Source organism: Salarias fasciatus, chromosome 22 (genome assembly GCF_902148845.1).
Source record: "Salarias fasciatus chromosome 22, fSalaFa1.1, whole genome shotgun sequence".
Lineage (NCBI taxonomy): Eukaryota > Metazoa > Chordata > Actinopteri > Blenniiformes > Blenniidae > Salarias > Salarias fasciatus.
Genome location: NC_043765.1, coordinates 28602091 through 28622172, shown reverse-complemented (window position 1 = coordinate 28622172; position 20082 = coordinate 28602091). Strand labels below are relative to the sequence as shown.

At 47.2% G+C, this 20082-nt stretch overlaps 1 protein-coding gene across 5 annotated transcripts in view; it reads left to right on the top strand.

Annotated features, from left to right (window-relative positions):
* Positions 1 to 20082, top strand: part of LOC115408993 (tripartite motif-containing protein 16-like) — an 85766-nt gene that overhangs the window by 59232 nt on the left and 6452 nt on the right. Inside the window, exon 1 of one of the 5 annotated variants that reach the window (XM_030119950.1) lies at positions 16396 to 16466. The exons of the other annotated variants lie outside the window; for them this stretch is intronic. The gene's annotated coding sequence lies outside the window, so the exon portion shown is untranslated. Of the gene's footprint in view, positions 1 to 16395; positions 16467 to 20082 lie in introns of those variants that run through there. 5 annotated transcript variants of the gene reach the window in all.

Here is a 20082-nt window from a genome sequence, read left to right as displayed (position 1 = left end):
TCTAAAGTAGATGTGATGCCTTTGCTTGTCCAGTGCCAGCTCCGCTACCAGATTGTGGAAATTGCCTTGTTCCCATCTTTGTTGATTGATGGGATGAATCCAATGGCGCCGTCTTCTGCCTCGATCGCTTTCATTGTCGTCTTCTTGCTGTGCAAACAGAATTGCAGCAGCAAGCACCTTTCTTCTGCTGGCTGAATGCATAAACAGACACAAATTATTAGTTGTGAATGTAATAATCTCCAGACTATTGACAATAATGACAATATTGATGGTGGAGGACGTACTACATTGGAAGAGTACAAAAACAGCACAAAGTTCATTGAGTACATCAATCCATTTCACTTAACAGCAAAAGTATTTGTTTTCAAAATTACTTTTTCAGGAAATGCTATTTCTAACAGATTGATTTGTAAACTATATTTCAGGGACCAAAGCAGGACTCATACCCATCCATGAATAAACCAGGACCACACAAACAGTGACGTTGGACTGAACTAGGGCCACCGAGTGCAGATTCTGCAGGGAAATGTAATGGACTATAACAAAGAACTTTTCATAGAAAATGTAAATCATCAACAAGCACTTATTTTGTGGTATTATTATGGTGATATCTTGGAATAGATCAGAAAAAAACGCCATGAAATCATTACACACATTACAGGAATGACAAAAGTTGGTACTTACTCATTTTAGAGGAGTGAAACGACGCAACGATTGCACATACAGGTGAAAGAACTGCCAAATTCTTTACTTTGCGCTCCTGTTTAGCGGGGTTGTTGTCAGGTGAACTCCCAATACCGCGTGAACCCATGTGATCTTCTATTATTGCGAGTGCAGTTTCAGCACCGGGAGTCGCTCCATGTTGCCAGATTAGGCGGGTTTCTGCCTTGTCAGGCTTGTTTTGAACACGTTCGGTGGGTTGATGGATTGGTTATGTGCTTGTGACGTGTTTTTATTATACCAATTAGTTTCAAAATGCATTTTCTACAGAAATGGCGATTTGGGCGGCTGCTGCCCGATTGAGTTTTGCAGGTTGTAATGTGTTTATGCTGGAAAAAGTGACATGTCTGGCAACCTCCTCCAGCTTGACTTGCGGAGACACCGCAGGCGGTGTGAATCACAGTGCTGCGGTATACTGGACCGGAGCCGGACTGCAGCCGGACTGGAGCCGGACCGCATCCAGTGTGCACGAGGGGTTACATTACGACTGTCCATGAATGCATCAGAGCTGTAAGCCAGCGCTGATTGGCTGAGTGGCATGAACGAGTTTTTTCTTTGCACTTGATCTGAACTCTTTGGAGGGAAGTTAAACAGTATGCTAAACACTATGCTAGCCGCTAGCGGTACTACCCAAAGCCTAACATCGGAGCCACTGGTGAGTCAGTGAAACCTTCAGAAATATTATATTTATGAGAATGCTGTGGTCTTAAACACCTGGGTATTTGAATGTGCCTTGTGTTGCTTTCAACACAGGTAAGCCAGGTGGCTAACAAAGTTAAGCTTGGTGGCTAACAAAGGTTGAAAGCTACATCTCACGGACGCGCTCTGACACATCATCAGTGATGTAATCTGGGCTCATTTGGCGTTTGGGGTCTTTCAGCATCAGACCGTCGCCCAGGCGACCCGACCAGAGGTGATCAGACTCCGGCCTGTGTCCCAGCAGCGCTCGCCCACGGTCTGCCCTCTTCATCCACAGCCAGCTTGTGGCTTTCTCTGCTCCAGTGGTGGATCTGATGCCTTCCCTTCTCCTCCCCTGTGAGGCCCAGCAGTGATGGAGCTCTGCAGAGGGATCGCCCTGCCAGTCCTGGCCAGCTTCCTCCAGAGGGTCACCAGAGCTTCTCCAGCCCCGTCTCCTGCAGTCGTCCACCACTTCCTGGCACTGGGCGCATTTCCTTTGGTCGGCCTGGTCCAGGCGCTCTTCCCAGGGAACTGTGAGTTCCAGCAGGACCAGCTGCTGGGTGGATTCTGACAATAGGATCATATCTGATGTGATCCTGGCTGGAAACTGGAGCTGGTTGCTAGGTCTACTGTAGCTGCCAGTCAGCGGTGGTGAGGAGGCCTGATCTCACCCTGGTTGTTGTTCCGACTTCTCTCCAGCTCTGTGGGACTTGATGGTCTGAACCCTGCTGTGGCTCTTAGTGCTGCTGATGGCTGTGGCTCTGCTGTCAGCAACTGCCTGAAGGACCTGCTGGTGGCGCCGGCGGTAGCGTCCTTCCCTAGTGCTCTTGGGCAGCTGCTGAGGAGGTGTTCCAGGGCCATCTTCACAGGAAGCTGCTGATCTTCCTCTCCATGGCCTCAGCGGTCGTGATGGGCACCACAGACACGAGCAGAGGCCACAGGACCCGGGGCCAGATGGAATGCTGGGAAATCCAAGCCTTGAAGCTCCCAGGCAGGCCTGACCTGTCCAGGAGCCTCAGCCAGTCCTCCAGCTCTTGGTTGGTTCTGAGGACAGATGTTGAGTCTTTGAGGCTGCAGTCAAAGTGCTTCCCCAGGCTCTTCACTGGCTGCTCCGTGATGGAGGGAATGTTGGTTCCAGACAAAGTGAAGCGGAACTTATCGTCACTTTGCCCCTCTTGAGGACCAGAGACCTAGATTTAAAACTCATCCTGGCCCAAGTGTGGAGCTCCTCTGGGCCTTGGAGGATCCAGCTGCTGCCTGGGACAGATGTGGTGGACACAGTCAGATCATCCATGAAGCTCTTACAGGGGGCTGACCTACTCCTGGTGTTGTCAAGGCTCCCCTGCTCTCCACCTCTGCTGGTCTGACTGTCATGTTCATGGCTGACGCCAACAAGATGACGGAGGTTGTGCAGCCGGTTATTCAGCCTTCCTCCAGTAGATGGCAGTCTGATGTACCGGACCCAGCAGAGACTCTGAGCCTGAAAGTGTTGTAGGAATCCAGGATCAGGTCTGGAACTTTGCTGGAACATGATGCTGCAGGAGTGCAAGCTCAACCGGCTTCTGGTAAAGGTAAAGGAACAATTGGAGAAGAACGAGCAGCAGGACGCCAGACAGAAAGGAAATGTATGCGGTACCTACGATGGCCACAAGAGGGTGCCAAAACACACAGAGAAATGCTTGAAAGAGCAACTGCAGCAGCGAATCAGTTTAAGAAGAGCAAAGCTGTCACAGGAGACTGCAGAGCTGAATAAAATAAGAGCCTTGATGACCAGCAGAGATGATCCAGATGTTTTGATGAACATCTGAAGGAGTATTCCAAACTCAGGAGCGATTTTGATCAGTTCAATGAGAGCGTTCTGCAGCTGCTACCAGAAGAAGAGAAAGATGCTGACCAGGTGTCTCGGTACCAACCAGACGACGGCACATCGTCCATCGGAGGAACTACGAGAAGCGACTGGCATCCTGCGCATCCAGGGCTGGATCCAGCTGCAGCGGTTCATCTCCACCGTCAAGGAACGGCAGAAAGAGCTTCTCTGGTGGCAAAGGCCGAGAAGCTGACGGAGAAGCCAGCACTCCAGATGGAAGAGCTGCAGTTAAAGGCAACAACGGAGCAGCTGGAGCTCCAGACTGAAACTGCTGCTTCACTGTGAAGATCAAGGTGTTGGAGGAGTGTGAGGATGAGGACAGTGACAGCAGAAATCTCTCAACATGCAAACTCCCTCAGCAGCTGGCCCCCAGTTCAGACCATGAACAGTCAAATGCCCACTTCAGTAGAGCACAACACCAAGAAGAGGAAACTCCTGTACAGAATGTGACCCAGGCTGAAATGAAGAGTGAGGCTGACTTGTGTGAAGTAATGCTGCAGCAGATCATGTTACTGAGATGTTGCTTCAGCCACAGAGGCTCACACATTTGTTACCAAGAGATGTTGTGATTTCCAGTGGTGATCCTTTAGAGCTGAAGTCACTCCTGAGAGCGTTTGACCGTCCAGCTGATAGAAAACAGTGACAGTGACTTGAACAGTTTACCAGAGGTGAACCCAGGGTTTAGTCAGAAGCTGCCAGCAGACCAGTCCTCAAACAGGTGACCAAGAAGCAGTGAAACTGTCTCAGTATTTAGAGAATGAGGTCTAAACTGCGGCAGCAGACTTGAATAAAGCAGTAAACTGGCCTCAGGTGAAAGCTGACGATGCCAAAGCTCTCCGTAGTGACTCCCTTTTTCTACCTGGCTGGAACACTGCTATGAAGACATCAGCCGTCCTGAGGAATTAGAAAACCCCACAAACCTCAGAGTCAGAGTTCCCAAACGACCCTGCAGGATGAGAGAGGTGTGGAGACTCTCGGCCTTCAGCATCCAAGAAAACTCTGGAAGAAGAGCCAGATTCTCAGACTGAGTGAAGTTCTTAAAGAGACGAGCTAAAATAGCTTCAGGATTACCTGGAAACATTAAAGATGCTGATGACAAAGACAAGCAGGACTTCAAACCAAATCAAACACTCAGACCTAAAGGCAGGGCGTTTGCTACCAGCGTGGAACCTGCAGCAAAGGAAGAACCAGGTTGGAATAAAGGTTCAGTGATCCAGCAGCTGATGCTTTTCAAAGCCATGTGTGTATTGTGAGAGAAATGAGTCAGAAAATATGAAAACTGCTGCACAGAGAAAGAGTTGAGCTTCTTAAAGCAAAGGGACTTTGTTCTTCATGCTGGACACGAGGACATGAGAGTCAAAACTGGAATGAGCAGCTCCAGTGTGAGGATTGTCCCAAAAGACATCCCAGAATGCTCCACTGTGTTCAAAAGGAGGATCCTCAGCAGATGACAAAGCTAACATGACGCTGAAGCTCAAATGCTGCAGGTCCGAGTCGCATAGCGATCACAGCTGGAACATGTGGAGCCACTGGGGCCGGGAGGCAGGAGAGTTTGAGCTGTTGTTCCAGTTCATGGAAAGCTGAAGAAAAACAAGGAAACAATCAACACTGATGCATTCTGGGTGATGGCAGTGAGGAAAGCTTCTGCTCAGAAACACTGAGGAGACGACTTGGTGTGGAAGGGAAGAAAACTCAGATCCTGCTCCGCACTGCGGCTCCGAAAAAGCTGGAACCAAGTTTGAATGTTTCAGGCTGAGAAGTGTGTGAAAGAGAACGTGCACGTTGATCTGTGCTCAACATTCTGACTGAGACATGAGGCTCACCTGTGTCCTCATGCAGACACACACTTCCAGAAGTTACCACTCAGTCCCGGGGCCAGTATGGGGGTTGAACCCACAACCTTGGTGTTATTAGCACCATGCTCTGAGCAGCTGAGCTAACTGGCTGCTGCAGCTGGAATGTGTGTTTTGTGTGTGTGTTGGTGTTCTTTGTGTTGCTTTGTGAGACGATATGAAGCCTTGAAAAACCAACTGTGAAACACAGGAACGACTCTTTAGTGGTTGAATCCAAACCATCAGTGAACAGACAATATCATTTCTGTATGGTTGAGCAGATTGATGGTCTCCAGCGTGAAGCCACGCCCCCATAAATACTACCATGTGGACATGATGAGTGGAGGAGGAGCAGGTTTGATGGAGTGTGTTTAGAGAAGGCTGGAAGCTGTATCTTCACTTCTCCATCTGTCAGCACATCATCACTTCTCTCAGCACTGAATCCAGGAAGGGGGCTGCACATCTTCCATCTGAAGAGGATCAGCCTTCAGGACAGAGAGCTGAGGAGGCAGCTGCATCTTCCTGAGAGGAAGTTGTGCCGTGCTGCTTTGGGAGAACACCAAACACTGCTGTTCAGGGATCAGGATCTCTGCTTTTGTTCCAGACACAGGAGAAGCTTCAAAAAGCACATTCCACCACCTGGTCAGGCTCTACAGGACCAAACATGTGGGCTGCACTAAGAAGCTCTGCCACTCTTCAGTCACAGTGGCTGCTGCTGGAAGAAGCTCCTCTCAGCTCCAACTCATTCAAAGCTCCCTGAGATCTCCCATGAAGCCAGAACGTCTCCGTGGACTTTCCATCAGGAGCAGCAGTCATGTGGTCTCAGAGCAGTGACCATATGATGATGGAGGAGAGGACTCTGCTGCAGAAAGACCAGGAGAGTCAGGCTGCAGCAGCTGATGTGAGGCTGATGAGGGGCTGCAGTGCTGAAAAGCTCCAGTAGAGGGCTCTGTAGACCCTCTGTTGTTACAGAGTTGTTCATTTGTTGTCACTGCTGCTTCAGATCTGATTCTGTGCAGTGCCTCGTTTACATTTCATTATAGTCTGTGTTCTGCCACATGTTGGGTTTAGTGTGTCATTAATACTTCATGCTGACTGTTTATATTGTGTTTATTATATTCAGTTCATTGTTTTTTGCACTTATTTCTCTGTAATTTCTCACCGTGTCTGAGGCCTGCTGAGGGGGAAACATGGAGGACAGAGATTTATTTTAATTAAAAGAAAGAACATATAGAAACTGTCGTGGAGCCAATCGCTCAACAATCAAGAAAAGAACACAGGCAGAAAGATCAGAGTTACAAAGAGGGGAGCAAACAGTCAAACATGGAGCAAACAGTTCAACACAAGTCACCATCAGCTGACTGTCCTCTGGTCTGGGTCTGCTGTGGGGAAATCCCACCAGAAGAAAACCAGACATCTCTCTGCATATTGTTTTGGAAACAGCACCAGACGTCCTGTTTAGAGACAAGAAATGAAGATCAAACTGATTAGTGAAAAACTTAAAGGAGGGTTTTTGTTCTTCCATTCATTACAATGTAAATGATCTTTTCCCAGCAGGAGAATTCTGTTAATACCAGTGGATCAAGCTGTCTGGATGCGGTTTGTAATATAAAATATCAGAGAAACTCTGAACATCACTGATCTCGAGAGAAAAACAATCTTTAACATCATTACAAAATGTTTTTGAAAGAGGATAGAAAAATAAAAGTTGTAAAGATTCATGTGATTCATGGCAGAAAGCTCAAGGATGAACTTCCAGACCAAATCTATTGTTTCAGAATTCTCCACCGGGGTCAATCTTATGAATGATGTTAAAATGTGTTTCCTCCCCTTCGGAGGAATCGGCCTCTTCTTGAAGCTCTTTGGAGCTTTTTTCAGTGTTGAAAGAGTTTCCCAGTCAGAGAGTTGTGGTGAATCTGTCTCTCATGATTCCAAACAGTGACTGATTTAACTCTCTCTTCATGAACCTGTTGCTCCATCCAGCTGCTTTGAACAGACATCGTTGGACAGACAGCTCAGGCAGTGCAGGAGCCACACTGGAAGACTGGACGGAGTTTGAATCAGGAGTATTCATGCAGTGGAGCTGCTTTACACACTTTGGTCAATTCTGACATGGAGCAGCTCAAATGAAACTTATTGCTGAAAGTTTGACAATCAATAAAATGTCCTCTCATCAAACTGATCAGTCACAAAGCATAAACCCCTCTCACACCAGGTTTCTTTCTATTTATTATCAGCAGGAAACTCGAGCAGCAGAATCATAACTCCAGCAGAACCTGAAGCAACATGGTCTCCTCATTGTTGTTTCCAAACAGTAGAGCAGGGATGGGCAACTGGCGGCCCGCAGGCCGCATACGGCCCGCACCCTCCCTCCGTACGGTTCCCCAATTAATTTTTTAAAAAGAAAAAAATGTGTCTTTTGCTGCACACATTCAGTTGCAATGACATACTCTGGCCACCAGATGGCACGTCCGCGGCGGCGCCAGCCTCCACCAGTGCGGAGGAGAGACACAGAGAGGCACGCTGCCGACGACCCTCTGGTGCTGTGACGTTCAATGAACGAGTCGTTCGACGAGAGCCGGTTCACAGCTGTCTGAGAGCCGCTCCGTTGTGCAAACTGTCCACGCTTCCTTCACGTGTCTCCTGAGTGTCTCCTGAGTGTCTCCTGAGTGTCTCCTGAGTGTCTCCTGAGTCCAGCTGTCTCCGCTGCTTTTATGTGAACGACCGAGTTTCAGTTTTCCGCAGCAGCTCCAGTCACCTGAACGCAGCAGCTAACTCGCGGAGGAGGAGTGTCTCGAGACCGGAGCAGAGCCGGTGTTTTGGAAGAACTGGTTCCCTGTTAACTGCCGACTGGGTTTCTTTCACGTCCCTTGTTGCTGATAGATGCTAAAAACCAGACAAAAAGCCGTTCAGACCTTTAATGAGTCTGATTTCAACATCCGCTGCTGCGAGCAGCAGCAGCAGGAAGTGCTACAGGAAGTCAGTCACCAGATAACAAGGAAACCAGTTCATTTGAAACACCGTATTGAGCGCTTTATCAAAAGTTTCAGCAATGGAACACACACACACACACACACACACACACACACACACACACAGACCATAAAATGCTCAGTTAAAGGACACATAGCAGCATTTTGAAGCTCTTTTCTGCGGACAATGTGCAAGTTAAGCTACAATGTAATGTGTAACAGAAAAACATCTCGCGTAACTCTCTACACGAATTAAAGTGGACCTATTATGCCATTTTTCACTCACGTCATATAGGTCACAGACACCTAAAAACATAGTATATAAGTTTGTTTGCCCCAAATTCGTCCTCTGTTCGGAGTTTGAGCTTTCTAAAAAGTGGCTCTGAGGAGCCTTCTTCAGAACAACCTGTTTTTGACAGCCTATTTTCCGTGATGAACTTGAACGCATCTGGCCACATCTACCTCATAAATTCACTGTCGTTAAGAAAGCACCTTACAGGAAGTTGCACCGGAAGTTTCAAAATAAAACACAATGCACGACCTCACGGACGTAAACTTTTTCCTATATGTTGTTATTCCGCTGCCTCGGGAGGAGAGAATCAGCTGAACAGGGTCCCAGACAGCAGCAAACGCGGAAATTATCGTTTTTATATAGAATGAACCAAACAACAGGAACTAATGGATAAAGAAAAGCTCTCATTTGAGATCAAAACAAACCATCCTTGCTGGAAGTCTATAAATTACAGATGAATGTGGCTGGATGAGCAGAGCGACCTTGCAGAAGTGAAATGAGGTGTTTTTTTATTTTCTGTTTATGTCATGTGTTGTTCGTGTGATATCGAGAGCAGAGAGCCTCTCAGAGGAGCAGCCCTCTTCATCCGGACGGCGCTGCCGGTGTGTGTTGACTTTGCGCCCGGCGCAGGTCGCCTCCGCTGGGCTCCGGAGCTTCGCAGCGTCCCGGCGAGGAGAGGAGCGGCCCAGCGGCCGCGCGCGAGCCGTGCGTCTCCGCCGGCTTCGGGACCAGCTTCCGTGGAGCAGCTCCGGGCCGTTTACCCAATCGGCCCCAACTCGGCTCCTGGAAGTCAGACGCCCGGGAGCCGTCACAGCCGCGGCCGACTCAAAGCCCCTCTCTGCTGGGGAGAGGAGCTCCGCTCCGTTCCATCCGAGCTAACTGTGGCTAAGTTAGCGAAAACTGTCAGCTCGTCAGCTGACCCACCTGAAGACGGCGGATGACCTGACTTTATGAAAACACTGGCGATGGATGAGAAAACACAGCCGAAATGAGCGACCTGTCCGGGCCGGCCAAAGGCTGGATTCTCTTCCGGAGGGGAGTGGTGTTCCTCTTCATGACGTCAGAAAGAGGAAGATTTCAGAACCGCGTGTTTGAGTGTATATTTTCTTAAAAGTGGAGCCACAATTGAGGGAGGTGACTGAATTATTCACTTCTGGGGGATCATACAGAGGCTCTGGGAGGCAATATGACTGTAAAGACACCTTTTTAAAGTGAATTTTGCATAATATGACTCCTTTATAGAACCCCCCCCCCGCTTGACAATTTCCTGGGAGCATGGCCCGCCACTGGGGGCATCGAGAAAAATGTAGCCCTTGACGTCATTTAAGTTGCCCATCCCTGCAGTAGAGTCTTCAGGAGATGAATGAGTTTCCTGCAGAAAATAACAGTTGGCGGGGGGTGTACTGGCCTGGGGTGGGTAGCCGCCCGTGTGGGCTGGTTTTCCCGGGTGGGTCATGGCCCTCCGCCTGGGGTGGGGGGTTGGCTCCTGGGCTCTTGGGCCTCGGGCTCTCGGCCCTGCCTGCCCCGGGCGTCCGGCGCCCGGGGTGGACCGGCTCCTGTCGGTCGTGGCTCCGCGGGGCCCGGGCCCCGGGACTGCCGGGGTCCCCGGCCGGGGCTTTCCTCTGCCCCGTTTCTGGACCGGAGCGTGGGCGTCTGCCTGGGGCGGAGGCTTGGATCCGGGCTCTGTGATGACCGCCGGCTGTCTGGGCTCTGAGGGCCTCTCTGGCTTGCTTCTGGCCTTCTCAGAGGTCAGAGGTCATATATGCATGATCACTATCACCATCACTGTCACCATCATATTCACATGATCACGTTGATCTTTAATCACTCTTCACATACTCGGTTACCTTGTCTTCTTGTGGTGGTTAGACTAATGGTGATCTGTAGCAGACCTCTCTTGATGCACGACCCGAGTTTACTACTAGTTACGACTAGCTATATTCAAAAAAAAAAAAAAAAAAAAACGGTTTGTGGTGTCCTTGCATTTCCTTCCTCCCCTACACCTCCTTTTATTTTTGTGGCCTGGTCTGTTCACTAATATGGTTCGAAAAAAAAAAAAAATGTATGTATGGTTCTGTAATTTTCTGTGTTGGTTGTCGGCTCTGTTTTGGTGTTGTCTAGATTGGGGGTACATAGGTTGTGCCCCCCCCCCCCCGTTCTCCCTCTCTTTATCTTTCTCTCTTTCTGTTCCTGCTCTCTGAGCGTTTCCGTCCCGGTCCTGTCCGGCAGCCATGCCGGATGCCAGTTTTAAATAAAGGCAGCAGCAGGAGGAGACTCAGTCTCGTCCTGCTGCTAATATTAAAATCTGTTCGGATAGTAAAAGGCTTCAATCATACAATATTGCACGCCCCAGCTGCCGAACAGGACAAGGGAAAAAAAAAAAAAAAGAAAATAACAGTTGGCTCTTTGTTCTTTACTAAATATAAACAGCTTCATGCTTCACACTGTCCTTTAAGCCCCTGGAATTTAAAGACAAAGAGGAAAACAGGATCTTGAGTCAAGAGGTGAAACAAAAAGATGAAGATGTGCAGCAGTGGGGACGGTTTGGTTCTTATCAATCAGCCCTTTGAAAGAAAAACCAGGAACTCACTTCAGAACCTCCACAGTAACGTCTTCACCAATCACCACAGACCTGGACGGGAGTCAGTCGCTTCCACTGGGCAGAACCTTCTCTGAGGAAAGCTGCTTTCCTTCCTCCAGCCTCTGGACCCAGAGAGAGGGGCTCAGTCTGCTGCCATTTAGAGGAACTGCACTGGAGGAAGAGAAGACTGCAGACTTTACAGTCACTTCAATTCAACGAGAACCACTTTGACTGAGACAGCAGTCATCTGGAAAGACGTTTAGCCAGAAAAAGACACAATTCCACTGGAGCCAGAAGAGACAGAGGGAAGAAGAACTCTCTTTAACAGGAAGAACCCTGCAGAACCAGGCTCAGAGGAGACTTCCTGTAGAACCAGGCTCAGAGGAGACTTCCTGTAGAACCAGGCTCAGAGGAGACTTCCTGTAGAACCAGGCTCAGAGGAGACTTCCTGTAGAACCAGGCTCAGAGGAGACTTCCTGTGGAACCAGACTCAGAGGAGACTTCCTGGAGAACCAGGCTCAGAGGAGACTTCCTGTAGAACCAGACTTCCTGTAGAACCAGGCTCAGAGGAGACTTCCTGTAGAACCAGGCTCAGAGGAGACTTCCTGTAAAACCAGACTTCCTGTAGAACCAAGCTCAGAGGAGACTTCCTGGAGAACCAGACTTCCTGTAGAACCAGGCTCAGAGGAGACTTCCTGTAGAACCAGACTTCCTGTAGAACCAGGCTCAGAGGAGACTTCCTGTAGAACCAGACTTCCTGTAGAACCAGGCTCAGAGGAGACTTCCTGTAGAACCAGACTCAGAGGAGACTTCCTGTAGAACCAGACTCAGAGGAGACTTCTTGTGGAACCAGGCTCAGAGGAGACTTCCTGTAAAACCAGACTTCCTGTAGAACCAGGCTCAGAGGAGACTTCCTGTAGAACCAGGCTCAGAGGAGACTTCCTGTAGAACCAGGCTCAGAGGAGACTTCCTGGAGAACCAGGCTCAGAGGAGACTTCCTGTAAAACCAGACTTCCTGTAGAACCAGGCTCAGAGGAGACTTCCTGTAGAACCAGGCTCAGAGGAGACTTCCTGTAGAACCAGACTTCCTGTAGAACCAGGCTCAGAGGAGACTTCCTGTTGCTCCGATTGGGTTGCAGCAGATGAAGCTGAGACGTTCTTGTAATGGATTTGTGCAGCACTGCTCTGTAATGGTTGTGGAGATGTCTTTACTGTCGTTGTGCTTTTCAGAGCATTTCTGGCAAAGTTTCTGAGTCCAGACCAATTCCCCTCAGTGGGACCAGGAAGTGTTTTGTATTGAATCCTGTGACTTGTAAAGCAAGGCCTTGGTCCTCAATCTGTTTGATTCACTGAAACATTTAGAAAAGAAGAATTTCAACACTCGCTTGTCATTAAAGAGGATTTCTAAACTAATCATGTTGTTTTTAATGGAGCAAAACCAACAAAATGACTCTGGAATTCATGAATTCTGCTCCAGAACGTCTCTGAACAGGATAAGCTTCCTGGTCTTCTGTGTCCACCTCTGTGCGCTCCGGTCTTGTGGATATTTGCTCAGATTCGGTGTCATTGTCAGTCTGAAGGGGGGACAGTGTCCTGTCGCTTCAGTGGACGGTGTTTGTTGTCCTGGCCGGCTGCTGTTGTCTCTTGGGGACTCCAGGATGCAGCGTGGGTTTTTGTTGCCCGGGTGTGACTCGGGGAGTCTTCGCCACCGTGTGGTTGTGGACGTTATGTCTCGGGTTTACTCCGACACGTGTACCTCGGTGTGAGGGCGCTTGGCGTCAGTGTCTTGGGGGCTTGGTGGGCGGTGCCTGGCATACGGCCTGCTTTGCTCCTTCTCCAGTCTGGTCAGCCTGTCCAGCTGGAGGAACATTTATCCCCACGGCCTCTGCCTGTTCATCCTCCTGACTATCAAAAGTGGTTTGTTCCATCAGGGTGGGGCTGCTGTGAGCGGAAGGCAGCAACCCTGCCATAGCGCAGCGGCTCGTGTGGTGGAGAGTTATAATGATGCTCTCGCCCGGTCAGCAGATCAGCCGGTCTTTGTGCTCGGTGATTTTAACTCTTGTGAACTTTCCAGCCTTCTGCCTTCGCTACATCAATACGTGGACTGTGCCATGCGCCTAACGCGCATCCTGGATAAGTGCTATGGCAACATACAGGATGATAATAAGTGGCTCTGTCGGCCGGCTGTGGGAAAGTCCGACCATCTTGTAGTACACCTGTTCCCCAGTACAGATCAAAACTTGAACAGGAAAAGCCAGTGACGAAGGTCGTGCGTGTGTGCACAGATGACAGAATGGAGGCATTAAGAGACTGCTTGGAAGATTCTAACTGGGAGATTTTCTTTCATTCTCATGGTAATGTGGATGTTCTCACAGAGACCATTACTGCTTATCTGAGCTTTTGTGAAAGTAATGTAACTCACACTGAAACTGTGAAGCTCTGTCCAAATAACAAGCAGTGGATAACCAGCGAGTTACAGGCCTGCATAAATGAAAAGAAAGCAGATCTCTCTGAGGGGAACTTGGACCTTGTCAGAGAAAAGAGAGCTGAGCTGAGAGGCAAACTGTACAGGGCAAAGATGGAATATATGGAAAAAGTGGAAAGACAGTTCTGCTCTGGAAAGGTCTAAAGTGCATGTGAGGGATTACATCAGATGATGGGCAGGGAGACAAACAAACATGCTCCACTGCCTCATACATCTCCTACCATGTTCAACCATCTGAACCTGTTTTATAGCAGGTTTGATGAGACAGACTTCAGTGCAGAGCGGGATGAGGCTGCAGTCTGATCACCGAATATGAAGCTGTTGTTCTTGCTGAGCAGGAGGTTGCTGCTGGTCTGGCCTGCATTAAACCAGGTAAAGCCCAGGACCGGATGGGCTCAGTGGAAGACTACTGAACAACTGTGTGCAGCAGTTAAAGGGTGTTTTTACTGCACTCTTTAACCTTCTCCTCCACTCACACACATTCCCACAGTCCTGGAAACGTTCCAACATAGTGCCTGTCCCTCAAACATCTGGAGCATCTGACCTGAATGATTTTCTCCCTGTAGCGTTAACTTGCATCTTGTGTAAAACCATGGAGAGGACCGTGAGCCAGCACATCGTGTCTGCTGCAGCCAGCTGTTTGGACGAGCTGCAGTTTGCATCCAGATGTGGGAGAAGCACAGCGGACGCAGACATCACTCTGTTTAACACCGTAGCTCAACACCTGGCTGTTATGCCAGGATCGTCTTTGTGGATTTCACATCTGCCTTCAGTCCCCTGCAGGTTCATATCCTCCTGCACAGACTGGTGGACTCGGGGGTCATGGAGGCAGAATGAAACGGGTCGGGGGTTTTCTGACCAATCGGCCTCAGAGAGTCCTGTTTGGTTCTGACGTCTCAGAGGAGGCTGTGCTGAATACAGGGCGCCTCAAGGGAACATTTTATCTCCTTTGCTTTTTTCTATTTATATGAATGCTTTTCAAGTTTGTGATGAATTTTTTAAGCTTTATAAAGCAGAACTTTGCAACTTTTTTACCTCAATAAATGTGTTTCAGAATCCCTGTGGAGGTAAACAAAGACTTGTCACGGTGATTCGCCTGTCCCTTCACTCCCCCCGGGGTCTGAGTCCTAAAAACAGCGCTTGCAATTTCAGAGGAGCGACCCGACTACATCTGAGAGAACAAACCTGCTTTACGGCGCTCATACGGGATTACAAGTATAAAAGCTGTTGGAGTGTGATATCTGTCATTGTGTTGCAATAGACGATCTTTGCATGATGTGTTGATTGGTTCTAATTTCCGTTTGGTAACTGAAAAATAAAGAGGAGTGGCACCTCCTCTCGTAGATGTGAGCGCGAGTGAGTTTGCTACACTGAGCATCTCCGAATGTTTGTTTTCCAGTAAGCTTGAGCGTGCGAGGCAGGCATGTCTACAGCAGAGGGAGCAACCGGAAGAAGTTCCCGGGCAGCGCGAGGAACCTATCGCTGCAGAAGATTTAACAAAAGCGCGTAAAACAAACATGAAACCCTCGCTAGCGTTAGCAACGCCACCCTGAGGTGCTCATGGATGGTAGAACCAAAAAGACAGAAAAAAAACTTTGTCTAACGAGCAGAAAAAAAGGAAACGGGAGTGAGACGCTCTCTGCACGCGGGGGTGGTGGTGGTGGTGGGGGGGGGGGAATGCAGAGGATGTTTACGACAGTGAGCTTTCACAGGAGACCAGTAGGGGGAGCGCTACAGCAAATCTTGCGTAGTACTGCTTTAAATATGCTGATGACGTGGCGCTGGTCGCCCTGTTACACAGAGGGAACGCTGTGACAGATCGTCTGTATTGTAATCATGTGTCTTTGATGCAACAGTGGTGCTTGGAGAGCTTTTTAGAAATGAATGTCTCAAAGACAAAGGAGCTCATTGTGCATCATGATAAAGAGGTTTTAGCTCCTGTTCAAATTTTGGGTGAAACAGTTGAGACTGTTAGTGATTTTATACACCTCGGCACATACATTGACACCAAACTTGTTTTTCTAGAAAATACTGACTTTGTTTTTAAGAAGTGTTCGCAGCGTCTGAACCTTCTTCGAAAGCTGAACAGTTTTGGGGTGAGTCAACCAGTCCTCCAAACAGTGTACAAAGGTCTAGTGGAGAGCCTTCTCACCTTCAACAGGTTGATGTGGTACGGGAACCTCAGCCTGAAAAATAAAAATAAACTGCAGAGGATTGTGAACTGGAGCTGAAAGATCACTGGACGGCCACAGAGAGCTCTGAGCAGCCTGTATGGAGAGCGGTGGGGAAATAAGGCGATGAGCATCATAAATGATATTCCCACCCCTGAAACTCTGAGTTTGAGCTGCTTCCGTCGGGACGGAGGTACAGACTGAAAATGGCAAAGAGAAATATTTTCAAGAAGTCTTTTGTGCTAAATGCAATCAAAGCAGTGAACTCTTTACATGGGTGATAGAGTTGTCTGAAATGTTGCAAGAAATGTAGTGTCTTGTCATGTGATGTCATGTGCCAGTGTAAAGTGTTTCTTAATGTGGCTGCTGAAACCAAAGACAAATGTCCAACTCGGTGGAAAATAAAGTATTCGTATTCGTATTCGTATTGGTATCCTCCCTCTTGGTCTCAGCCCAGTGCTGGCAGGTATGTTGAAGAGTCTTTATCATGAAGGGAGTGGAACCTGACTGACCAGTCTGACTGAAACCACTTTAGTGCTGTGACTGAGAAATATAGAGGGACCCACTGAATGACTCACTTCACCTCCTTCATTCTCTACATTTACACACATTTTCACTGATTGGACGATGACATGACAGTTTGAACGAGAACATTCCAGCAGACATTTTACTTTGTGCCTGCCAGTTGCTGCCAACACCAATCATGGTGAGTTCTCTCTCTACATTTCCTCCCCCCTCCCTTCAGATCAGCAGTGGGTGGAGCCACATGGTGACTCAACAGGTGGAGAGCAGATAAATGAGTGTGACTTCTCCAGAAGTGAAGCAGAGGGAAAGAGAGGCTGGACGTCTGCTCAGGATTTCTCCTGCTGTGAGTAGAAACTAATGCTAACACTCCAATCAAACAGCTGAGGGAGCTTGATGAGGACAGGACACACTGAGGGACATTACAAGAAACACAGCAGCTACTTTACTGACTTACTGCTTCCTTTGTGTCCACAGTAGCTAGCATTAGCTAACAGCTGAGTTTTCACATCTCTGTGGATTCAAACAGGAAGTCCACAAAAAAAAAACAAAAAAGAAAAAACAGGAAGTCCACTGATGGGATTATTAGTCAGTCAGTCTGCAACATTTAGATGTAAAAGACTCTCCTTTTCTCCTATTGTATCCGTATAAAACCCATCTGGAACATGACTGACATTTAAAAGAAAGAAAACGTGGCTCATGAAGTTTATATCAGATGTTCTATTCAGATAAAACTATATCTTTGGCTGAATTCATTACATTTATTGATGTATAATATATTCAACAGTAGCGGCCCGTGGCGCGGGGCGCAGGTGGTGGGAAAGCTTGTTTTGTCTGCCCACACTGCCAGCCGCGGGCGGTGCGGTGTTAATTCACTTCCTCATTGACGGGAGCGCTCGTTTCCACACCCGCGCATGCAGGGCGCATTCCAAACAACACAACAGGTAGGCAACGATTATTTTTAATGAACTGCTTTATTCAACACTGCCCGCCTGGAGTGCGCGGGTGCAGAAACGAGCACTTCTGCCAATGTGGAAGTGAATTAACGCCGCACCGCCCGCTGCTGTTGGTGTATGCGAATGAAACAAGCGCTCCCGCCATCTGCGCCCCGCTCCACCGGCCGCTACTGATATTCGACCACTTTTATTAGTTTGTATTGAAACTTTTCTGAAAGATTTGTTACTTGACGCCATCACTGCGCGTAGCGGAGATTACAGAGATAAACTTTAAGCATCGTCTGAAAGCAACAACCAAGCAGGAGCAAGAGTCTGAAGGGTCTGAAGGGTCTGTGCTTGGTGAGTTTCTCACAAGAAAAGACGTTTTCACGTGTCTTTGTGTGTAGAGAAGCTAGAGCTAAAGGGCTAAAGCTAACCCTTAGAGAAGCTAACGCATGACGTATTTGTTTTGAAGCGCTGATTGGTTGAAGTAGCTGTCAGTCAAAGTCCACAGGGGGAGAGGCGGGATTTTCAGTGAAACAGAGCGTTTTCTCTTCCGGGTTTCAGAATTAGCCCCAGAAAATCTTTTATTTCATAAAAAATGACTTTTCCTTAGCGCCAAAAATAAACTATCACCATGTTAATGGCTATACTAGGGTTTGGACTGGCTATAAAAGCATGATACAGCCCCTTTAAACACTGTTATGTAAGAGAGAATATTCTTTGACCTGTCCTGCTGTAAGATCAGTCAGTAAACTTCAGTTTCATAGAAAAGAGCATTGTGGATTTAGCTTCAAGCTCATCACACTCACTACATGCTAATTAAACTATATACAAACCTACAGCAACTGTCAGGATCGGGGTTGAATACTTTCACATATTTAATGGAAAATCTTCACAAATACTGTCTGTATTAAAAACTAATCATGATGGAGACAAAGTTCATGTTACTTTATGTTGATGATTCCTACATTTCTGGATCTAGGTTCACCTTTAGACCAAACACTGCTGTTCCAGCTCCCAATCTCACTAAAAGACTGTTTTTCAAGTGTTTCAGAAACAGTTTCAAGTGAAATACGGAGTTTTATGAAAACATCAGAGACAATCAGGAAAAACAATGTTTTAAATTCCATCCATCCATCTTGTGAGCCACTGTTTCCTGTTGAGGGTGGAGGGTGTTGGAGCCAGTCCCAGATGAAGGTATGGGGAAGTTGTTCATCCTCCTGACTATTAAAAGTGGTTTGTTCCATCGGGGTGGGGCTGCTGTGAGGGGAAGGCAGCAACTCGTGTTGTGAAAGATAAACCGATACGACCGGACATCCGGTTTGACAAGAGAGCGATGTGGCTGCATCGGTATCAGCCCCATGAATCGATACAAATCTGCCATGAATCCTTGGATGAATCGATTGTGCAGACATAAGCTGGATATCGCGAGACTGGCAGTCGGTTAACAGTGTGTGTCTTTAAAACAACTCGAGAGCTGTCTCTGCTTCATGCAGTGGCTCCGTCGCCCTGTTAGGGGGAGCTAGTGAGCTGGACAGAGTGTCAGCCTACAGCAGTGTGAGAAGAAGCCTGAGCCAGTGTGGCTGCTGTTTGTTTTTCTAAGGTTCATTTCAAACAGTGCATTGAAAATACCTGCCTGTAAGTACTCGAGTATACTTAGTTGATGTTCAGGGTAGAGATGAAACTGATACTCGTGTGTTTGTCAGTTTGTTTTGAAGTTTCAATGCAGATGCTGATTGCTTTGTTTTTAGACAGTGATGTATGTTGTGATACATCTTGTGTATATGTTCACCAATATGTATATCTTGTTTTTTTCTGTTTTACAGCCTTCAGGAGAAAGTAATAAAGCTCAGAGCAGCTGAAATCTCCTGCTTTCTTTCTGAAGAACTGTTCTCTACAGGCCAAACTGAGTCCAACATTCACGGAGGGCTGAATTATTAATGTTCATGAAGTTGAATAGAACTTGAATTTGATGGTTATAAAGTTATTTACATCATTAATGCAGTTATTGAACCTTTGAGGTACTTAATTGTTGCTTACTTTGAGAAAGAGAATATTTTTTTTTATTTAATACTGCAGTAATATTTTTTTAATCTTAAATCACATGAAATGCTTTCTCTGTTGTGAGTTTTTGAGTTTAGAATAATTATACAATGAAAAGTTCTTTTATGAGTAACCTTATTGTCTTCAACATATTTTATTTTCTCAAAATTATATTTGAAAAATAGGGGTCGTCTTATAATCAGAGTCGTACTGTATTCGGGCCAATATTGTACTTACAGCATCCGTGGGGATATATGTGGTCTTTTACAAATTTGGTAATACTTTAAAAAAGGTTATTTTCATAGAATTCTTTATTTTACAAAATAAGATGCATGTATACATCAACAAATGTTAACTGTAGAGTTGTATGTAATCAAATCGAATCGTGTTGTCATAATTCACCTGTGACCATGAACCCACCTGCAACTTCTGCTCCAGTATCTCAATTTCCAATGTCGTCTTCTTCATCTGGAGGTCCAGATCCTGCTGTTCTTTAAGGGATTTCTCTGTCTTGTTAAGTAAGTGGATTTTGTAAATTTCTTTGACTGGTAACTGGGAATACATAGAGGACATTAAATTATACAGCTGCACATGAATTGGATGAAATGAACCTCTGTTGTTTACTGAACATCATCTCACAGTGTTGATCTGTGATGTGGAAGTTGAGGGACCATCCTGCTGCTGACCAGCCATGATCTGTTAAAAAGGATGACAATGTTGAATATTTCAGTATCGGCTAAATGTCAAGCTCTATGTTCCACAGGAGTATTCAGAATTTTAATGGGAAGAGAACAATCAGTAACGTACCTCTGTATGACTGTCTGGATCCTCTGTGAGGGCAGCAGACACGGTTTCATCCTCCTCATCTTGGATAAATAACATCTTTCAGTATATTTAGGGACCGAGCCCCTCCGGGCATGGTCTCTATTGTTATTCGTCAGTTTCTTAGATATTATTATTATCGTCACCACTCATTTGACC